Source organism: Zootoca vivipara, chromosome 2, assembly GCF_965207765.1.
Source record: "Zootoca vivipara chromosome 2, rZooViv2.hap1.1, whole genome shotgun sequence".
NCBI classification, from domain to species: Eukaryota; Metazoa; Chordata; class Lepidosauria; order Squamata; family Lacertidae; genus Zootoca; species Zootoca vivipara.
The window spans coordinates 89029642-89052140 of NC_142584.1; the positions used below are offsets into that span (position 1 = coordinate 89029642).

General features: G+C 48.2%; 1 long non-coding RNA gene across 2 annotated transcripts in view; it reads left to right on the forward strand.

Annotated features, from left to right (window-relative positions):
• The first annotated feature begins 5295 nt into the window (after positions 1-5295).
• Positions 5296-22499, forward strand: part of LOC148686962 (uncharacterized) — a 31651-nt gene continuing 14447 nt past the window's right edge. For both annotated transcript variants that reach the window (XR_015948268.1, XR_015948269.1), the window contains exon 1: positions 5296-5613. This is a non-coding gene — a long non-coding RNA (uncharacterized LOC148686962). The remainder of the gene's footprint in view (positions 5614-22499) is intronic.

The window sequence follows — 22499 nt, forward strand, 5'->3', positions numbered from 1 at the left end:
ACTGTCACCAAAGATGGAAGCCAGTATTGATTTCACACAGAATACAGCTCCCTCGTCAGTCTGCTTAACATGCCCTCAGCAAGGCCTGTGTGACAGTTGATAATCCAGATTCTGCCAGGGAATTCAAGAGGAATAATTGGGGGGGGGGCGCATAGGGCCTCATTTGTGGATGAAGGGAAGGAGTTGTTCCACAAGCAAAGTGGAAGGCATTGATAATTACCTCAGAGTCTTTTACAATGAGTCTTAAAAATAAAATAAAGAAGTATCCAGACTGAAGAAGGCTAGGTGTAGTGAAGTAGAAAAACAACACAATTGTTGGGAGGTAGGTATTTCCATGACAAAGTTAGGCAGAAAGTGTGAAGATGTTGAGGTTACGGTGCATTTCATGATGGAATTCAATCCATGTGCAATCTCAGAAACAGTATCGTGTGTGTGTGTGTGTAATGATACTGTTCCTGAGATTGCACATGGGAAGAATTCCATGCCAAGATTTGCAATATCACTCCCAAATCACAAAGTATGTTTACCTTGATACTTTTCTCTAGGCCTTGTTCAAATGGGTGATATTATAATATAGGCTATTCAAAGAACACGAGCAAATTTATGGGAAGTTCAATTCTGGGGGATTTATTCAATCCTAATCACACATAGCATTATTCCAATTCCTACTATTAGTCAGTGTCAAGCTCCATAGCCAGGCAATGCACTGAAAATAACTACAGACATGGTGAGTAATTCAACTGAAGCCGCATCTATTATTATAGAAGTGATGACTGTGTACACAGCGGGACGAGATGAATAATAAAAAGCCCTGGCTAAAGTCTGATTGGCATTAATGGGACCACCTTTCTTTTTGGTGTAATGAAGCATTCCAGATGGAGCTCTTACATCAATTTCTGAGGCAGTGAATCATCCCAGTGGGCCTTTTAGCAAGGGTTTCTTGCTCTACCACCATGGTAAGAAAAGTGGTGCCCTCCAGACTGCAATTCTCCACAGCCCCAACCAGTATGCAGGGGCGGAGAAAGAGGGGGCGGGGGGCGGACCGCCCCGGGTGTCTTCTCTGAGGGATGTGACATTCGGCGTGCCACCCACCCACAATTCCGAAGCCTACACTGAACCGTCGGGAGAAGGGGGAAGCTGCGCCGCTTTGCCGGTAGTATTCCTCCCTTCCCCCTTTGTTTGGAAAGCTGGGGGAGGCTTGGGAGTTGCAGGCGGGCTGCACACTGAATGTCCGCTATGTGGGCAGCTTACTCTGCACCCGAGCAGCTATCCCACGCCTGGGATGGCACCCTCCACGCCCCTTGGGAGCACACCCACCCTGGGCAGTACAAGCATATCTCTACACCAGGGGTTGTCAACCTGTTCCCTACCGCCCACTAGTGGGCATTTCAGGATTCTAGGTGGGTGGTAGTGGGTTCTATGGCACAAACTGAATCCTCCTTCCATCGAGCACTGGTGGGCAGTAAGGAAATTTTACCATCAAGCAAGATGCATTAGTGGGCGGTCGGTATAAAAAGGTTGACTACCCCTGCTCTACACAAACCCCAAAGATCCCATCCAGAAAATTGCACTGAATAACCCTAAACATTGATGGGCATTTTCCAGAGCCCGTTTTAATGTTCTCCCTTCAGCATTACTAGAGGGCAGTTATAATGTTGAACATCCGCTGGGGTTCGAGTAAGTAGGCTATTTATCAAGCCTTCTAAAGCAATGTCTCAACTGATCACTGGTCTTTTACAAAATATCCTAGGCACTTAAAAAAACAACAGATTGAATTTGCTGGAAATTGCACAAATGGCACCGTTAAGTACAATGTGTCCACCAGCTGTGGCCTAGCATTCATGCAGAAGTTATGCAAATTGTGCCAATCATTCATGAATAAAAGCCTACCGAGTCTATTCCAGACAGTGGCTTCCAGCACAGCTCTACAAGTAGCCCATCCTTGGCCTCAAACGGCAGAAGCAGATGTCTAGAGCCTCTCAACTGCTGGAGTGAATGGAAGACAGGGGTGCTCTCGCAGCAAGCCCAAAACTATGTCCAGAATGTGGATAATGTATCCATTGACTCCAGTGGCTGCTTTTGCGAGAACTGGCAGGAATCGGGCTTCAAGATAGATCCATTCTATAAAAAAAGAAGACTGATGGTTTAGCTCTGGCCAGTGTCCATTGCTAACAACCTCAAAGTTCACCCTATAGATTAAGCTGAAGTGTACAAGAGTATGGCTACAGAATTGGATTGTGTGTTGGCTGTGAGCTGCGGAACATTATTCCAAGGGAAATTAAAATGAATTACAGGCTCTGCTGCCAAGAAATAGGGCACATGTTTCCTTTACTGCCTGTGGAAAGTGAAATGTTATCCCCAAAGATTATTGCCAGGGTTGTGCCATGGAGAGAGTGCTGGATATGGACCCAGGATTAATTCCCTGCTCAACCAGGATCATCACTGCATTCACGGGCAAATCAGGTGGCCACCACAGATGCTGATTCCCTGCAAAGACCTACATGAATTGCTCTCCCCATGTGCAGGCCCCTGTGGTGTGGGTCGCATCATGCTGAAGCGGTTTGGAGCATTGCATTCTCCACCTAAATTATCTCATGAGAGATCTCACAAAAGATCTAAATTATTCGCAGTAGCATGATCATTAAAAATATATATATTCCCACAGTTTTCCACCATTTCCCATCCCAAATATTCTGATTTGCAAATAAAAATATGTCAGGGGGGATATTATATTGAAATGATTGTCATGTTATTAATATCACCAGCTAATTTTCTGTTGAAATTGCCAGACGCGAAAAATGTTCTGTCTAAACATTTTTAAGAAATACGCGGAAAAGGTTGCATTACATTCTTGATTCTATATTCTGCAGAACCGGTGCATTGATTCACAGCTGTATCTGTAGATCGGCACATTTCTTGATACTGCGTTTTAAAAATTAGCTAAGATTTCCAGTGGGTTTTGCCACTGATAGCTTTAGTCTTGATAAATATATTTGAGTTTGGCTTGTGTTGTCCAAGATTGTATCTCCACCTACTGGCACTGGACGTAAAGGAAGCTAGCAAGAAGCTAGTGAGAATCTGAGCAGTGACTGGAAATGTCTAAAAGATCAAACACTCATCTCATTCGGGAGACACCACTCATGCAGAACGTGCCTTAAACAGATAGTTCCATTGTTTCTTTCTAGCTCCAAAACTGCCCTTCTCTTTGGCAAACAATATTCATTTCTGTGCAAACAATAAGATTTTTTTTGAGGGAGGGAGGGGGAGAAAGCAGGGAGGCATGTGATTCAATCTGCACTTAATGCGACCTTACATAATTCACACTTTCCAACACAAAAATCTCCAGTCATACAAAAATGTGTGTTGCATATAAATGCAAAATACCAGCGAAAATAGCATACAAATTGCTTTGTAAATACATGCATATTGGGGGGGGGATTGCGAGGGTGGGTGGGCGGGGTGACTGTTCTTATGCAATCCCTCTCATGGAGCTCCTCAGAAATGCATCTTAGCACATTTCCCTGTAAACTCACACTTCCAGCATAATCTAATCTAATGGATGCTTCAATGCGAAAGTGGCGCTATAAAACCAACACACACACACACACACACACAAATCCTTCCAGTAGCCCCTTAGAGACCAACTAAGTTTGTCATAGCTTTGAGCTTTCGTGTGCATGCACACTTCTTTAGATACGTATCTGAAGAAGTGTGCATGCACATGAAAGCTCATACCTATGACAAACTTAGTTGGTCTCTAAGGTGCTACTGGATGGATTTATTATTATTATTATTATTATTATTATTATTATTATTATTATTATTATTTGACTACGTCAGACCAACACGGCTACCTACCTGTAACTATATGAAACCAACACTCTGTGCTGCCCGAAGTATTTGAAGAAAAACAACAAAACGACAAGCAGAGAGGAGGGAACCTCTGCAGGTGCTCACAGTGGCCAATCAGATGCCTTTGGGAAGCCCGCAAGGAGGACAGAAGTGCAGCAGCCCTCTCCCCACTTGTGATTCCCAGCATATGGTATTCAGAGGCATGCTGCCTCCAATAGTGAAGAAAGAACACAGCCATCGTAGAGGGTAGCCATGGATAACTGCATCCTCTTTTAAAGCTATTCAGGTTGGTGGCTATCACTGCATCCTGCATTAGTTGAACTATGTGTTGTGTGAAGAAGTATCTTATTTTGTCTGACCTGAATTTTACCCTGCTTACCCCCTGCCACTGGTTCACTTTGCTTCCTCTGTTGTTTTCCCAGCTCTTTACAGCTCTTCCTCTGTTGTTTTCACAGCTGTTTACATCTCCTAAGAGGGTGCTATAGAGACAAATGGGTGGGCTTTTCCCCACCACACTTGGCTGGCTGTCATTTCATACTAGGATGGGGAACAATAGGCCATGGATCAACTTTCTGATGTAATCATGGGTGTTATTCATGAGACGCCAGGGCAGTTCCCACAACCATGTTGCAGAAGTGGGTGAAGAATTTCCTGGGTGAAGAATTCATAGCACAACGTCTACTGTGAAAATGTGGCAGACTCACAATCGGGGGGGGGGCACTGTTTTAAAGGGAAAAGTCACAACAAAGTGGGTAGCCACTGGGTGCTTTGTTACACTAAAAACCTAATGTGTGGAAACGTGCTCAGCAAAGGATCTACAGTACCTGTAGATTGCTTTGTTTGGTTTGATTACCCCCAAAGCACAACAACTGTGTGGGATTTAGATGTGAAAGTTTATGCAAAAAACAACAACTCCGTTTGCTTCTCTTGGAACAAATTATAGGCTAATAATACAGAGTGCAAAATGAGACATAGCAAGCATCTGTTGGGCGCAACACTGCCAAACCAACCTGTCATGGTCACAACTCCAATAATCTGGTGGTCAGAACCATAATTAGAAAGCAGATGAATTGCTTTCAAAAAAATGGGCCTGCATTTCGTCTCTCGCAAGAGCACACAAAGTATTCAGCCAAGTGCCATTGTATGAAGCACAATGGCACAGGCTACTCGATGCCAGGAAAGAGGAAGGGGAAATGGCTTGTCGCTTATGACTTAGTCTGATGTGAGGAAGTAGCCCTAATTGGACATGCCATCCCCAGGGGTCCTGAGCACATGAAGCGGCCTGCAGGAATGGGAGTGGCTAGCCGCACCTCCCCCAAACAGCAAGGCATGCACAAGCCAGGACCACCCACCCAGCCAACACATGATCGGTTCAGTCAGAAGGGGAACAAGCTTCCACATGGAGAAGATTGACCAGGGTTATTGTCCCTGTGCAGGAAGTGGCTCCTTCAGACTGAACTGGTCATGCACTGGCTGGGGACACCACATTCAGGTTCTGTGCCTCAGGTGATGGGAAATGGCCGATTACCCAGTATCTGGGTGGGCAGTAGTTGCGGTCCAGTGCACCGGACCCCAGCCTCACAGAACAAAGGCCCCTGGCATAGCCTGCCACTGGTTAAAATCAGCCAATCAGAAGACTGCTGTACCCTGTTATTTAGGCCAGCAGAGGCAGAGTTCAGGAGCTCAGAAGGAAATTCAGGAAGTATCCATTTTAAACAAGAGCCTGGCATTTCAGATGAAAGAGTCTCAGGGAATGAGGAGGTAAAAAAAATTCATTATTATTACTACTACTACTACTATTACTGTCTTTATAACCCATCTTTTTCCCTGACAGCGACTCACAGCAACATACCGATCATGCTATTCCGTTTGTTGGTTGTAAATCACATTTAGTGAGTGAGTATCAGAGCAGAACCTTAAACCCATTCAAAGTTCCTTGCTTGCAACACACACACACACACAGTGTGTGTGTGTGTGTGTGTGTGTGTGTGTGTGTGTGAGAGAGAGAGAGAGAGAGAGAGAGAGAGAGAGAGAGGGGGGGGGGAGAGGGAGGGAGGGGGAGAGAGAGAGAGAGAGAGTGCTGACAGAATAATGATCCACAGCAGGAGGCACGGCACTAGAAAAGCTGTGGGTATTTTGTAAAGCAGCAATGAAAGAGGGAAGGGCATTAAATCATGCCGGAGTGCCATGAAAAACAAAGGTAGATTTGTAAAGTATAATTTTTTGAAAGTAACTTCCTGACTCTAAACGAGCAGACAACAGTAATCTTTATGGGAAAGTTCCCGACGATGAATTTCCTTGTCAAAGTGATCTAATATTTGGTGCCCACTATTATTCCCATTTTTCATTTTATAATTCAACACAGAACTATGCCTGAAAACAATAACAGGAAGCTTTACGGCCATATTTCACAGCCTTCTATTTCTTCCTAGCTTCGGGGATTTCCCCCTCCCTTGCCTCTCCCATTTATATGAGCAGAGTATATAAAGCAGTGGTCCCAATTGCGGAGTCACAAACAATGAGTCAACTGAAAGAGGAAAGGAATTGTAGGGGAAAAGCAAAGCAGGAAATCAGTGCTTTGCTTCTAGCATCCAGAGCAAAGCCAGGATACAGACATATTGGGGGAGAACCAGTAAGTTACAGTGGCTGACCTTGATTTACAGCTCAGAAAATAATAATATAGTGCCATCGGTGTAAAATAGTGCTTATGGAGGGCAAGGAAATCAGTCTCTGCCTCAAAGAGCTTACAAGCAAGGGGAATCGACGCAGGAAGGGGAGGCAGAAGTATACAGGATAAGAGTGTGTGACTATTTCATTTACACATGCCACACCATACATTTAAAGCACTATGATACCACTTTTGAAGAGAAATAGCTTCCCCCAAAGAATCCTGGGAATTGTAGTTTTGTTAAGGGTGTAGTTAGTCATTATAAGGGTTTGCAGATGTAAACTGTAAGGGTTCTAGTTTGTAGTTTGTTAAGGGTCCTGAGAGTTAAGAGGCTCCTATATCCACTTCCCAGAGTTGCGTGTTCAGACCCAGAGACCTCCCCCTTAAATAAATTCACACTTGACTCAAATTTTAGTTTGGGTTTTTGGCAGAATTTAGGACTCAACTTTATTGATTACAGAAAGTGAGTGGTTGCATAGGCTCTGGTTCGACTAGCTCCCTGCACCCTTGCAGGTAGCACTGACCCAGGGTTCCATCATAGGTCAGCTAAGGGTGAACACCTGGATAGGCGAAACGCCAGTAACAGACTATGCCCACCACCCAGATGTCCCCCTGGACTCAGGCACAGGCACAACCCCCTCTCAGGGGTTGACCAAACCATTTGAGTCCCTGGATTCCTTTAATGGAATATCCTTCATATAGGGATGGTGAGAGCGTTCTCCCATCCCTATCACCTGAACCAGTGCCTATCCGCAACCTTACAAGTTGTGACGATTTGCTTCGCGGCAGGCGAAACCCAAATGGCAACAGCCAATCAGCCAAGTGGGGGAAAATCCTGCCAGGGGCGTACCCAGGATCAAAACTAGGGGGGGCAAGGGGCGGGGCCAAGGCATGGGAGGGGAGGGGCCACAAAGTGGGAATGTGGGCGGGGCTACAGAGCCCAGGTGAAATCAAAATAAACAGTAAAAACTACAGCAAACTGATCACATATTTTAGGAAGGGGTCCCCAGAGTTGTTGACCTTTGGGAACTGACACCACACTTGCGTATTATACCCCAGAGGACAGGATCACACTTCAAAATGACCTTAACAGATTAGACAACTGGGCCAAAGCAAACAAGATGAATTTTAAAAAGGAGAAAAGTAAAGTACTACACTTGGGCAAAAAAAAATGAAAGGCGCAAATACAGGATGGGGGACACCTGGCTTGAGAGTAGTACATGTGAAAAGGATCTAGGAGTCCTGGTGGACCACAAACTTGACATGAGTCAACAGTGTGATGCAGCAGCTAATAAAGCCAATGCAATTCTGGGCTGTATCAATAGGAGTATAGCGTCTAGATCAAGGGAAGAAATAGTACCACTGTATTCTGCTCTGGTCAGACCTCACCTGGAGTACTGTGTCCAGTTTTGGGCACCACAGTTCAAGAAGGATACTGACAAGCTGGAACGTGTCCAGAAGAGGGCAACCAAAATGGTCAAAGGCTTGGAAACAATGCCTTATGAGGAACGGCTTAGGGAGCTGGGTATGTTTAGCCTGGAGAAGAGAAGGTTAAGGGGTGATATGATAGCCATGTTCAAATATATAAAAGGATATCATATAGAGGAGGGTGAAAGGTTGTTTTCTGTTGCTCCAGAGAAGCGGACACGGAGCAATGGATTAAAACTACAAGAAAGAGGATTCCACCTAAACATTAGGAAGAACTTCCTGACAGTAAGAGCTGTTCGGCAGTGGAATTTGCTGCCAAGGAGTGTGGTGGAGTCTCCTTCTTTGGATGTTTTTAAGCAGAGGCTTGACAGCCATATGTCAAGAATGCTTTGATGGTGTGGGGGGGGGAGGCGGACGTGAACCTGAAGCGACGGCGGCGAAGGGGAGAAAACCAGCGGCCGCCTAGAGGAGAAGAGGGAAGTCTGGGGGTGGGCGGGGGGGGAGAGAAGGGAACCAGGCTTGGATCGGGGCCTCCGCGGAGGTCTGGAGCAAAGCCCCGGCCTCCGCGAAGCCTTCCGAGGCTCCGTTGCTGCAGCGGTCTGGCAGGCGCTGAACGACTCCCGATGTTCGGGAGACCTTTGAGCACAGTCGCGCTGTGCGCATGCGCCCTGCACGGCGGCCGCCGGAGTCCACAGCCGCGCTGTGCGCATGCGCCCCGCTTTGCGCATGCGCAAAGGTCTCCCGAACGTCGGGAGCGTCAGCCCTTGCCCCCTCCCACACAGCGCGGCTGTGTGGACTCCGCACGGCTCGGGCGCAAGAGACTGCTGCGGGCGCCGAACTCGCGCTCCGCTGGGCTGTCCTCCGCCTCTGCCAACCAGCCCCGCCGGCAGCGCCACTCTTGCCCGCAGCTGCCCGACCGGCCCTGCCTCTAGAGTAGGGCAGCGGCCCCTCCCTGCCCCGCGGTGGGTACGCCCTTGAATCCTGCCATGCCCCCGTCCCAACGACAGATGACACACGATGGCATAGCATAGCAAAATGCCCTAAAAATAGGGAGAGGTGGGCTGGTGTTCCGAATGCACAAGCCAAAAGAGGAAGCTCTGGGCCATGTGCATGGGTATTGTGAGGGACAAGGGATACAGGGAAGTCCCTCCCATCTTAAGTTCCAGCCCATCCCCAAGCGCTGGAGAGAGTAAGGAGAGCTCTGCCTCCAGCGGAGAGTCAGGAAGTGGTGTCCGAGGCTCAGGCAAGGTTGTGGAGCCCAGGCCGCAGGTGGGACAGGAAGTTGGACGCACGGGGGGGAGGCCAATCCCCCCAACTCCCGAATTGCGACGCAAACGTAGGGGGAAGAGGTTGGGTCTGCCAAAGCTGTGGTGCTGGAAGAAAACGCGCCAATCGCCATTCGGGAGTTCTGACACCTCACCTTAAGGATGCATTTTTACTGCTCTGAACACTGTAAATAATCAGCACTTAATAAAAGCCTTAAAAGACCATGCTGGAGTCGTTACTCTAGAGTAGCCATACCAGGCCCTCTGACAGCAACTCCCGAATCTTTTTTTGGCTACTTTGGAGTGCAGCGATGAGCGCTCAAGAGGCTGAGCATTGGAGGCTGGAGGCCGAAGCAGCGAAGCAGGAGCTGCAGAACCTCACAGCGCACGCACAGCAGCAATTGCATGCCGCTCAGGAGGAAGCGCGAGGGGCGCAGGAGGAGCTGAACAAGCTGGTGGACCAGGTGAGGACAAAAGAGGAGACTGAGAAACAGCTAAGGGTGATGGTATTGGACCTGCAGAAAAAGTTGGAAGAGGAGAAAGCAGCTAGAGGTGGGGGGGCGCCCCAGCCGCAGCTAGTCCAAGTGAGAAGGGGACAGAGCCTAGTCACCAAGTTCAGCGGCGACCCGAGGGAGTACCTAGGATTCGAGACAGAAATAAATTATGCGCTGGAATTGCATGCAGCAGAATTCCCAGATGACGCGCACAGAGTCTCCTTTATCATAGAGCATTTGACGGGGGCCGCCCGGGAATGGGTAAGACCGCTCATCGCGCAAAAAAATCCTTGCATGAAGAACGCAAAATTATTTCTAGAAGCCTTAAAAATAATGTACGCTAGCGACAGTGAAATGGAGGCCACTAAACAGGAGCTTCATAACTTAACACAAGGAAAATCGACAGTTAGGGACTACTGGGCGAGATTCACCATGCTGGTGCACAAACTGGGGTGGGATCTGCAAAGTGAGCCAGTGAAATCAGCCTTCTACCTGGGTTTGCACGCAGACGTTAAGGATGAGCTGGCAAGAGGTCCTAGACCGCAGACTATGGATCAGTTAAGCAAAGTGGCGCTAGCGGTGGGGGTGAGACAGGAATCCAGATGGTATGACAAACAAGCGACGCGCGCAGCAAAACCTTGGTTCCCACGCTCCCAGGACAGACCACATCACCAAACCCCACCCCAGGGACCGCCCCCAGACCCGCCCAGACCAAGCCCAGAGCCGGAACCGATGGAGATCGGGGGAGCGCGCGCGCGGGCTTTTCAAACCCCGGCGGCGCCAAGACGCAAGGAGGGAAGAGGCGGGAATTGCTTTCTCTGCAACTCCCCCCGGCATCGCGTCAGAGACTGCCCTCATCGCAGAGAGTGGCAAGGAAAGGCGGGAACGGTTGTACCTTCCCCCGCTGACGCAGCACCACAGCAGGGAAACGAGACAGCCTGGCTGCAGGAGACAAGGGGCAGCAGCCAGGCACAGTCAGCAGACAACAGCCCCAGCCCGCCCACCCGCACAGAGAGGAGCAGAGCCAGCCCACCCCTCCCAGAGCAGGAGTGGTTCTAGAAGTCACGCTAACGCTCCCAAATGGCTATCCCCTGACAGTCCTCGCCTTAATTGACAGTGGTGCCTCAGCCAACTTCTTCTCGAGAAACTTTGCAGAAGAGCACCAGATCCAACTTCTGCAGCTGGATTTTCCCCTGCATGTGGCCACCATTGACGGCAGAGAGTTGCTGGGAGGGGCCATCACTCATCAAACCCCCCCCCATGAGAATGACGGTGGGAAGGCACTCAGAGACACTGGCTTTCAACGTCACAACCATCTCAGACCCCCCCCATCGTTTTGGGAATGAGCTGGCTGGCGCGCCACGACCCCTCCATAAGTTGGCACCAGAGATGCATCACGTTTGGGTCGGACTTTTGTCTGGAACATTGCATGCAGCACCAACCAGGGGAGGGGCCTCCGATAGCCACGGTGGCCACCATGCATGTCAAAGGGGGTGAGGCGATACCCAAGCCGTACTGGGACCTGCAGGAGGTCTTCAGCGAAGCGGAGTCCGACCACCTACCCCCACACAGGCCTTTTGACTGCCAGATCAACCTGGTGCCAGGGGCAACGATACCCCCAGCCAAGCTGTACGCCATGTCAGATCAGGAACTGGAGGATCTGCGCGCTTTCATCGACAAGAACCTCAAGCGGGGGTTCATCAGAGAAAGCAAGGCAGCAGGGGGCAGCCCGGTCTTCTGGGTGGACAAGAAAGACACGCAACAGCGCCGTCTTGTGGTGGATTTTAGACGACTGAATTCATTGACAGAGCCAGTGGCTTTCCCCATGCCCAGAGTGGATGATCTCCTGACAGCGGCACGCAGGGGCAAGATTTTCACCAAGCTAGACCTAAGAGGGGCGTACAACTTGATCAGGATCCGGGAGGGCGATGAATGGAAAACCACGATGTTCACGCCTCTGGGCTCTTTTGAATATCTGGTGATGCCCTTCGGGTTGCAAGGGGGCTCAGCATGCTTCCAGGCCTTCATGCACCACGTCCTGGGGTCCCTCCTCTTCAAGAACTGCTTGGTCTTCCTAGATGACATCCTTATCTATTCCAATGACCCAGTGCAGCATGTGAAGGATGTCAGGGAGGTGTTGCAGCGCCTGAAGGACAACCACCTGTATGTGAAGCTGGAGAAGTGCAAGTTTCACACCAAAGAGGTGGACTTCCTGGGCTACAAGCTGTCAGACAAGGGGCTGGCGATGGACAAGGACAAGGTGCAGGCCATCCTGGACTGGCACAGCCCCAGGACGCGCAAAGATGCCCAACGCCTACTAGGCTTCGCTAACTTCTACAGGAAGTTAATCAAGAACTTCTCTCGTGTCACGGCTCCTATCACCGACTGCCTGAGAGGCAAGCAGAAGTTCCGGTGGACACCAGAGGCGCAAGCAGCGTTCGAAAGCCTCAAGAGGGTATTCACTTCAGACCAGCACCTGTTCCACGTGGTGCAGGATGTGCCCCTACGCCTGGAGACAGATGCTTCGGACAAGGCTCTGGGAGCGATTCTGTTGCAACTGGACGCCAACAGAGAGTGGAGACCCTGTGCCTTCTTCTCCAGGAAGCTGACCCAGCCAGAACGCAACTACACAGTGTTTGATAGGGAACTTCTCGCGATCCACGCTGCGTTCCAGCACTGGCGACACTTCCTGGTGGGCGCCAAGCACCCCACCCAGGTGTGCACAGACCACAAGAACCTGGAGTTCTGGAGAACTGCCAGGGTGCTCAACCAGCGGCAGATACGATGGGCAGAGTTCTTCTCGAACTTCAACTTCTCCATCCACTACATCCCGGGGGAGCAGAATGTCAGGGCGGATGCCCTCTCCCGCAAGCCAGAGTACATGGAGGAGGAGTTGCCACCAGCACCCAGGCACATTTTCCCCCCATCAGCATGGTCATGCGGAGCAGCAGTGGTGAGCGAGGCAGAACTCACAGCACTGACAGCAGCTGATGAATTTGCCACCCGCATCTTCAGAGAACTGAGAGGGGGGAGGGAGCAGGCCAAAGACTTTGAGGAAAGGAGGGGTTTGCTTTTTTACAGGGGAGCCCTGTACCTGCCAACCAAACAGCTGAGAGGTAAGGCCCTCAAGCAGATGCACGACAACCCAACGGCGGGTCATTTCGGAAGGGACAAAACCACTCACCTAGTCATGAGACACTTCTGGTGGCCAGGGGTGCGGGAGGATGTTCGGGATTATGTAAGGGGATGTGACACCTGCCAGCGAGCAAAGGTGGTCAGAGCGCCACCAGCAGGTTTGCTGGAGCCATTAGCCACACCGCACAGGCCGTGGGAAGTAGTGTCCATGGACTTCATCACAGACCTGCCGTCGTCCAGGGGCAAGACCGCAGTGTTGGTGGTGGTGGACCTCATGTCCAAAATGTGCCACTTTATACCGTGTGCCAGGGCGGTCTCGGCAGAAGAGACGGCCAAACTGTTTGTTGACCACGTATTCAGACTGCATGGATTGCCTTTAAGAGTTATTTCGGATCGTGGCCGCCAATTTGTTTCCAGTTTCTGGCGGCGGCTAATGAACCTCCTGCAGGTGGAGGTCAGTTTGTCTACGGCTCGGCACCCGCAGACCAATGGACAGGCGGAGCGGGTCAACGCCATTCTGCAGCAGTACCTGAGATGTTACGTCAGCCAGAGGCAAACGGACTGGGTGGATCGCCTGCCACTGGCAGAATTTGCCTACAACAATGCGGTGCACGTCTCCACAGGGGTGTCGCCCTTTAAGGCCAACTACGGGCGCGACCTCAGATCTTTCCCGGAGAGGGAGGGGGAGGAGGAGGAAGAGGGCCCACAGGCAGAGGATTGGGCAGAGGACCTGGAGACGGTGCACCAGCAGCTCAGAGAACACTTGGAGAGGGCCAAGGAAGCGTACAAGAAGGGGGCAGATCGCCACAGGCGACCGGGAGAGGTCATCAGGGTGGGGGACAAGGTTTGGTTATCCTTGGAAGGTCTTCCCACCAGGGGGCGATGCAAAAAGTTAGCACCCAGGAGGCTGGGCCCCTTCACGGTCACGCAACAGGTCAACCCGGTGGCCTTCAGGCTAGCACTGCCGGAGGACATGAGAGTGCACCCAGTGTTTCATAGATCACTGCTGTCGCCGTACAGGGAAAGTACCAGGTTCAGGGACAGCGATCAGCCTCCAGAGGGAGGGGGGGAGACGGGAGACGCCCGACAGCTCAATGAGGCAACTGAGATTTTAGACTCAAGGAGAGGGGTGAGAGGGCTGGAGTACCTGATAGCATGGGAGGACACTCCGCCGTCCCACAATGAGTGGATACCGGCCACGGAAGTACCTGAGGAATTTTTAGTGGAAGAGTTCCACGCCCTGTTCCCCCACAGGCCCAAGCCCTGGCACATGGAAAGGGAGGGAGAGGGGGAGGGGCAGGAGGAAGGGATAGCAGGCAGCAGCTCTCCATGGAGATGGGAAGCGGAATTTGAGGACACGGAAGAAGAGGTGTGGGTTTCACCGAGGTCGACGACGTCAGAAGCAGGAGAGGACTGGCAGAACATTTTTACTCCCACCAGCTCTGACGCCACTGACTTCTTGGGATTCCCGTCTTCTCAGGGGGAAGGAGAAAGATCGCAGGATTGGGGGGAAATTTTTACACCCACAGGCTCGGATGCCACAGACTTCTTGGGGTTTCACTCGTCCCCAGCAAGCAGAGAGCCACTAGGGAGGGGGGGAGAGGAGCCTGGGAGGGGGGTGGATGTGAGGGACAAGGGATACAGGGAAGTCCCTCCCATCTTAAGTTCCAGCCCATCCCCAAGCGCTGGAGAGAGTAAGGAGAGCTCTGCCTCCAGCGGAGAGTCAGGAAGTGGTGTCCGAGGCTCAGGCAAGGTTGTGGAGCCCAGGCCGCAGGTGGGACAGGAAGTTGGACGCACGGGGGGGAGGCCAATCCCCCCAACTCCCGAATTGCGACGCAAACGTAGGGGGAAGAGGTTGGGTCTGCCAAAGCTGTGGTGCTGGAAGAAAACGCGCCAATCGCCATTCGGGAGTTCTGACACCTCACCTTAAGGATGCATTTTTACTGCTCTGAACACTGTAAATAATCAGCACTTAATAAAAGCCTTAAAAGACCATGCTGGAGTCGTTACTCTAGAGTAGCCATACCAGGCCCTCTGACAGGTATATATAGGTCCCTCGATCCGTTTGGACTGCGCCCCATTGGCCAGATGAACCCAACATTGAGGGACCTACCAATCGGGTGTTGTGGCTGACCAATCTTACCCACCCACAACACAGGAGGTCGGTCTCCAGTTCTCACCGCAACACGTGCCCTCTTTTAGGGATGACACGATCTACAATTCTCAGAGTGGTTTAACAATCCCTTTTCACAGGGGGCTCTGGAAACTGTAGAAAGTTGGGGAGGAGCTTTAATATCTTGCTTCTCCAGACTCTTTCTTAACCATTCTATCAGCCACAGACCAGACAAAGGCCACACTTTTTCTGACAGGCATGAGGATAAAGTCCCACCTGTAGTGACAATTATATCCAGTGTTGTTTGGAAGGACAACTCCTGATGTGGATTTCAGAAGGGGGGGTGAGTCTGAGAGTGAGCAAGCAATTGAATGTTGGTGGGGGGTGGAACTGAGATCTGTGCATATATGAATGATGTGTGTTTGGTCCCACCCACTTTTGGTCATCCTCTGACAGCTCTTCAAATAGAGGACTGCCCCATGGCCACCCTAAGCAGAAGGCAAATGAAAGAAATCACAAGATTTCTCCAGCTCCAACCTTTTACAGCAGGCACCCCCAAACTTTGGCTCTCCAGATGTTTTGGACTACAATTCCCATCTTCCCTGACCACTGGTCCTGTTAGCTAGGGATCATGGGAGTTGTAGGCCAAAACATCTGGAGGGCCGCAGTTTGGGGATGCCTGTTTTACAGTGAAGACATAGAATTTAACCTACAATTTCCCCCTACTACAAAAACCACTGTCGCTAACCACAGTTTCTTGGTCTGGATGACACAGCACACTGTGGTTAATCAAACATGAAATGTTAGCTTCCAACCATCCCCTTATAGCTGATTATTCCCCAAACAATAAACCAAGAATGCAGCCAAAATGTTTATTTATATGGAAAAGCCAAAGACGGAAAACAAGCTTTTTTTTCTTTATTCTTTTAATTCAGAATTCCAACCAAAGAATAGCCTGCACCGAATGCCTTAGAGAAGCAGGACGTATAACTAAATCTCATTTGAATGAAGCTAATGAGTAGGTTTTGTTAATTGATGAGAGTGTGATGAAGCAATAAAAGGGCAAGAATAATGTACCACAAAATGTGCTCTGAAGTGCTATCATAAATAATAAGAAACTACGCTTGCCAAATGAGCAAAGTGTACTAGCAAATCCTCCATAATATCCTAGGTGCAGGAATGGGAACGTTTCAGCCCTCTCACTAATTCACTCTGCTATTAACTAGGGGAGAGCCTCTTCAGATAAATCTGTGATTTGGGTGGGGGAGATTGTTGCCTAGCCAAGTGCTAATCAGCAAAAAATTCCACAGAGTACTAATAATCTACTTTTATTCAATACAATGTGGTGGCATCATAACTAGCAGGGCACATGAAAGAAATTCTGAATGAGCGCATTCCTAAGTGTGCCCCAGTGGCAGATGGTTATATTAATGTTGTTCTAGGATCAGAACTGCCCCAGCTAAGAGCATCCCTGCACTCTTGTCTGAGAGATGGATTAGATTCGCCACTTTTAACACTGGCGCCTCAAACTGAAGTGCAAATGCTGCTGTCACTTGAACACAAATTCTATCAAACGCACGAAAGAATGCCTGACACAAAAAAAAGCCTAGGCTGAAATAATCTGGAAGAACTGAGTTGAAGTACCCCGCTCTATCTAAACACGTGATTTTCAGACACTTCTTAAATCACAGTGAAAAAAAATATGATACCAGAGGATAAGGGGACAAGAAGAAATTGGGTTCCATTCATATTTAAAGGTGAACCTAACCAAATTCACAGCAGCCATCCTTCAAAATTTACACTTCCTCCAGAAATCTACTGGTCTCTAGTTTGCTTGGACCACCATCTTTCCTTTGTGGTGGACATCAAACTGATCGGGACAGTGGAGTCTCACAGCACAGGTGCCATCAGTCAAGAGTGTTGGGAGCTGTAAGGCGATGAACATCTGGAGGGCACAGGTAGGTGTAAACAAGGCTTGTATTAGCCCTTATGTGACCACTTTGTCTTTCTAGAGTCAAGACAACATGCACCAAGGTTTATGGTACCAACGGATGTCATACTTGGGCATTTCCCGAAATGTTTTTTTATCCAATAATACTTATCCAACATAGGGAAGTGTGGTTATCCTCATTTTATAGGCAAGGAATAGACACATATGCAACCTGGTACTCGTGGTCAGTTGACCTGATATAATAGCACACATTGTTCCCTGTTTCTAGACCCTGCATAAAAATTATAGCTAAGAGCTTTTCAGTTCCCTCACAGCAGCTGCAGTTTGTCAGCACTGATTCCCCCCCACCCCACCCTCAATAATTAGAGACTTTGTGAATATTCCATGACATCACAGCCACTGCCAATGGCTTCTGAGTAAGAAGGAAAAGCAGAAATCATGACTTGCCTTCTTATGATGTCTCTTTTGCCAATTGTGCATAAAAGACACTGATGTGAACTAGTATATACAGGGTGCCCCTTCCCTTGCCTCCCACCTGTTTGACTTGGTAACCCTGTGCTTATAGACTAGAGCAGTGTTTCCCAACCAGTGTGCCTCCAGATGTTTTGGGACTACAACTCCCATCATTCCTGACCACTGGTCTTGCTAGCTAGGGATGATGGGAGTTGTAGTCCCAAAACATCTGCAGGCACACTGGTTGGGAAACACTGTACTAGAGAACTGTTTGAGTGAATCACTAAAAAATAAGGTCAGCTGGTTATATCCTAAACATTTACTTCTACAATCGGCAGTATGAACCACTGTGGTCTCTAATCAAACCCTGATCCAATGGCTAGAGTTTAAGTTAGTAATCTCCCCTACTTTTCCCCCTTTCCAAAACACCAGCATACAGATCATTCACACACAATCATTTCTGCAAATGCAAAACAAACAAACACACTATCAAAGGGAGAACATTCTGTACTTCTTTGAATAGCACAACTTAAGGGGGAGGGGGGTGGTTTAATAATGAAAATTAACCAGCAGGGGGTGGGGGTGTCATCAGAACATCTTGAAGGCATTTGGCATGTGCCGTAAAGATGATACATCTGTTAAATATAAGCATTTTGATTTCTCCGGTATAGATTTAATCATTGTTTCTAGCCTCCTTTAAACAGGGATGTCAGCATTAAGCCCACACTAAGCTAGGATAGGAATCAATGGAATTCAATAGGTCAGCTCAGGTTAAGCTGCTTGTAGCTGGAAGTTGTTCATTCTCAGTGATGGCGGAGCTAGACATTAATGCAGAAGGGAAGACTGTAAACCTCCTCTTAATCCATTTATTCAGGTGGAATGACACCACTTGACTTCCATGGCTGGCTCCTGTGAATTTATACACAAGTCTAAACACAACAAATCCCTTAATGACTGGTGAGCTCAGTGACATTATGCAGATTTTGCAAAGGCGAACAAAGAGTGGTTGTTTGCGGTGCTAGAACAGAGGCTGTTGGTATCAGATACTGTCACTGGAGTCAGAATGTACTCCTAAATAAAGAGTTTGCAACTTGAAACAGATTGCACAGTATCTTTTAATATAAACTTGTTTTTTTTCGCATATGGTAACACAGTTTTGACTCTCTCTTCTTATAAACTTGCTTTACAAAGAGAAGTAACCAAGTTGCACTCATCGAAATGTTCAGTAATGTAGGAAACCCAGGACTAGGATGGTGAAACTTTAGGATCCCATACAAAGGAACATTAAGGAAAACAAGCTTTGCATGGTGGAAATGAGAGTCAGCAGCACCATAAACCAGCAGTTGCAGCAAGCTAAGGCATAAGGGCAAGGGCAAAGTTAACCGCATGCACTTACTTTCTTGCTTACAGTACATCGCATTCCACCCAATAACAGTGTTCTCCGGCTGGCTTACAACAATAAAATGTTAAACAACGAAACAAAAAAATATAAACATCACTAAAAGCAGATAAAATATTCACTGGATTAAAAGAATTCAGTGCATCTAAGAAGCCTGAAAAAATAAAAAGGTCTTCACAAGCACTGAAAGGAGTATAAGGAAAGCTGCAGGCAAACTTCTCTTTGAAGAGCATTAACTTGGGTGCCACCACTGAAAAGGCCCTTTCCCTAGGAAGCTCCTTGCCATACCTTCCTTGGCAGAAGGACCTCCAAAGATGATTTCATACTCCAAGTGGGTATATGTAGGTGGAGGGACGCAGGTGGCGCTGTGATCTAAACCACAGAGCCTAGGGCTTGCCGATTGGAAGGTTAGTGGTTCAAATCCCCGCAACGGGGTGAGCTCCCATTGTTTGGTCCCAGCTCCTGCCCACCTAGCAGTTTGAAAGCACATCAAGCGCAAGTAGATAAATAGGTACCACTCCGGCGGGGAGGTAAACGGTGTTTCTGTGCGCTGTTCTGGTTTCGCCAGAAGTGGCTTAGTCATGCTGGCCACATGACCCGGAAGCTGTCTGTGGACAAACGGCGACTCCCTCGGCCTATAGAGCGAGGTGAGCGCCGCAATCCCAGAGTCGTCCACGACTGGACCTAATGGTCAGGTGTCCCTTTACCTTTACAGCTTGTATTGGGCCCAGAAACACACTCTGGGGAGGCGGGGTGCATGTGAATTTCAGTGATTTTTTATTTCAATTTCAATTTCAACACCTTTATTGGCATATATATAAAATATAAAAACAAAGACAAAACATATAAAACATAGGTCATTAGTATAAATAGTAACTCTACGTCGTACAGAAATAATGGTGAGCAGGAGGAGGAAGAGGCACACAAGGGGTCCTCAGCTATCATTGTTGAAGGCTAGATGTATTGATTTTAATTACATAAATTCTGGACAAGTAGTGGGCCATAATTCTGGTAATTTCGGGGAAGTCATCCCTCAGCAAGAGCTGGACCACTGTTTCCTTGTTGGGGAGGGTTCCAGGTCTCATAAAGGATAAGAGGGGGCCAAAATAAAAGAAATTAGAAAGGGGACAGTCCAGAATCATGTGAGCCATAGAGTCTACCTCTTTCTGGCCACAAGGGCATAATCTATTCCAGTAGGGGATGCCTTTGAGTCTTCCGGCTAACACAGAGGATGGAAAAGCATTTAGGCGGGCCAACATAAATACTCTGCGATAAAAAGGAGATACCAGGTCATATAAATAATTAGGTATCAATCCTTGGTGCGGCGGCAGCCCCAGGAAGCCAGGCGAGCATACTAGAGGTTGGGCAGGATGAAGTTTCTGGAATTCAATATCAAGCAGTCTCTGCTTAATAAGAGTAAAGATATATGAGTCCTCATATGTCAAGAGGGAATCCACTGAAAGGCCTAGTTGCCTAAGTTTGTTGGAAATATTAGAGAACCATATAAAGCTGTGGCTATCTTTCAGAAGATAGGATATCAGGCTATCTGGATCGGTATTAAAATGAATTTTTAGCCAATATTTAAAAGTAATGATCCACCGTCTTGTCTCAAGAAGGTGTTGGCCCAATTCTGCACAGATAGCCAGGTATGGCACACATTTTGGTACTCCAAGGATTTGCCGAAAGAAGGATGATTGGACTCCTTCTACTTTGTTGTTAAAGCTGGATATCCATAAGGGGATCCCGTATAGAAGCTGGGAGGCGGATTTTGCCTTATAGGCAGCAATTGCTGCAGGTACAAATTGATTCCCACCAAGAAAATGAAAGCGCTTGATTTGTGCAACCGAGCATCTTGCTAAATTAATTGTTCTGTTGCGATGGGTCACCCATTTTAAGTTATAGTGAAAGGTGACACCCAAGTATTTATAGCATTTAACTTGCTCCATTTTTTGGGTTCCAATCGACCAATTGAATGGACACCAACTTTTAGAAAAAACAAGAATCTTTGACTTGGAGTAGTTAATTGCTAGGTGATTCACTTCACAGTAATTGGAGAATGCTCTTAAATATCTTTGTAGCCCAACTCTGGAATAGGAGAGGAGAGCAGTATCGTCTGCGTACAAGAGGGTAGGGATCATAGCTGCCAAGTTATCCCTTTTTTACAGGGATTTTCCCTTATGCTGAATAGGCTTCCTCGCAAGAAAAGGGAAAACTTGGCAGCTATGGTAGGGATTGCTTTGGTATCTAATCTGGGAGGGTGGCCATTTACAGCAGATAAATGTTTCATATCATTCAAGAATAGGTTAAACAAGTGTGGAGCAAGTATACAACCTTGTTTAACCCCTGAAGAAGTGTGCATGCACACGAAAGCTCATACCAAAATAAAAACTTAGTTGGTCTTTAAGGTGCTACTGAAGGAATTTTTTTTGTTTAACCCCTTTAGTGATTGTGAAGCTGGTAGATAAATGACCATCAAGGGAAAACTTCACCTGACCTTTAGTGTTGGAATGTAGCTTTTTAATCAGAAAAAGTAGGCGGGTCTCCATCCCGGAAGTTTTTAATTTAGGGATTTTTTAATAATGCTCCGATGTGACAAACCATATCTCTCTAAACAAGGCAGTTATTGTCTTCTAGCCTAACCTACGCCTGAGCTCTTTGGACAAAGGGCAATATAAAAATTGAATAAATACAGTTCTCTAAATAATGGAAACCTGTATCAACCAGAAAGCAGGTTTGGTTCCACAAACACTCCTCATATAGCCCATCAAACAATCAGAGAAGCAAATCCGGGGAAACTAACATTAGTGGAATTAAATTATCCAATTCTACTTTTTAATTTTCAAGCCACTCATGTAGTTATTGTTCTGATGTCCAACAACAGCAGTGGCCAATGAGGTGCTTCTCTGATGGGAGACAATCTCAAGGAAGAGGAAGGCCACATTAATGTCTGGGGCATCTCAGCACCATGCCAGGTCTATGGTGCCTGATTAGCTGGTAGAACTCACTGGCATCAACAGGTTATTCTCATGCCACTGGCTCCTAGCCAATAAGCAACCACAGGCTTGAACAGTGCTGCTTGAGATGTCCTTTGTCTTCTTCGTCACTGTCCAGTAAAAGTCTGCGTTCCCTTTCCACCCCATTTCCCCACAGTGATTCCCACCAATGAACCACTTCGCTAACCACTGCTGCTCTCCACCATTTTTAACTACAAAACATAATAGTCTATGGGCAGAATTCATTGTCATGCTAAAACAGATTTTCTGCCAGTGCAAACATTTCTGTCCAAAGGCTCCCATTAGCACAATTGGGCTTTCCCTGCCCTCTTTCCCCTGCCTGCTGTCCCCTGCCAGAGCTGATTTGGGGTTGCGGGGAGCACAGGGGAGGGAGATGGGGGGAAACCCTTATGCTGATTCGTCCTACCGAAACTACTTCGTTGAATCCGGCTCTATGCGGCCAAGTTTAATGATGACTCCTAGTGAAGTAACATCTTTTCTCTGCCTGGAAGCAGAGACAATCTATGAAGCTTCTCTAGTGCCAAGGTTTCCATACCCACCCCACCCCCCGATGATTGCAATATTAATACACATGCTCCCCAGCGAGGTGGAATAGCGTCTCTGAGCAGTGGCTCTCACAGTGCTTGGCGTGTGTGCCGGGGGGGCGGGGGGGCAGCATGTGCATTCCAGCGCTAGTTAACGTAACATTCAGGCAGTAGTCTGCATTATTAAGGAATATAGTAATTTA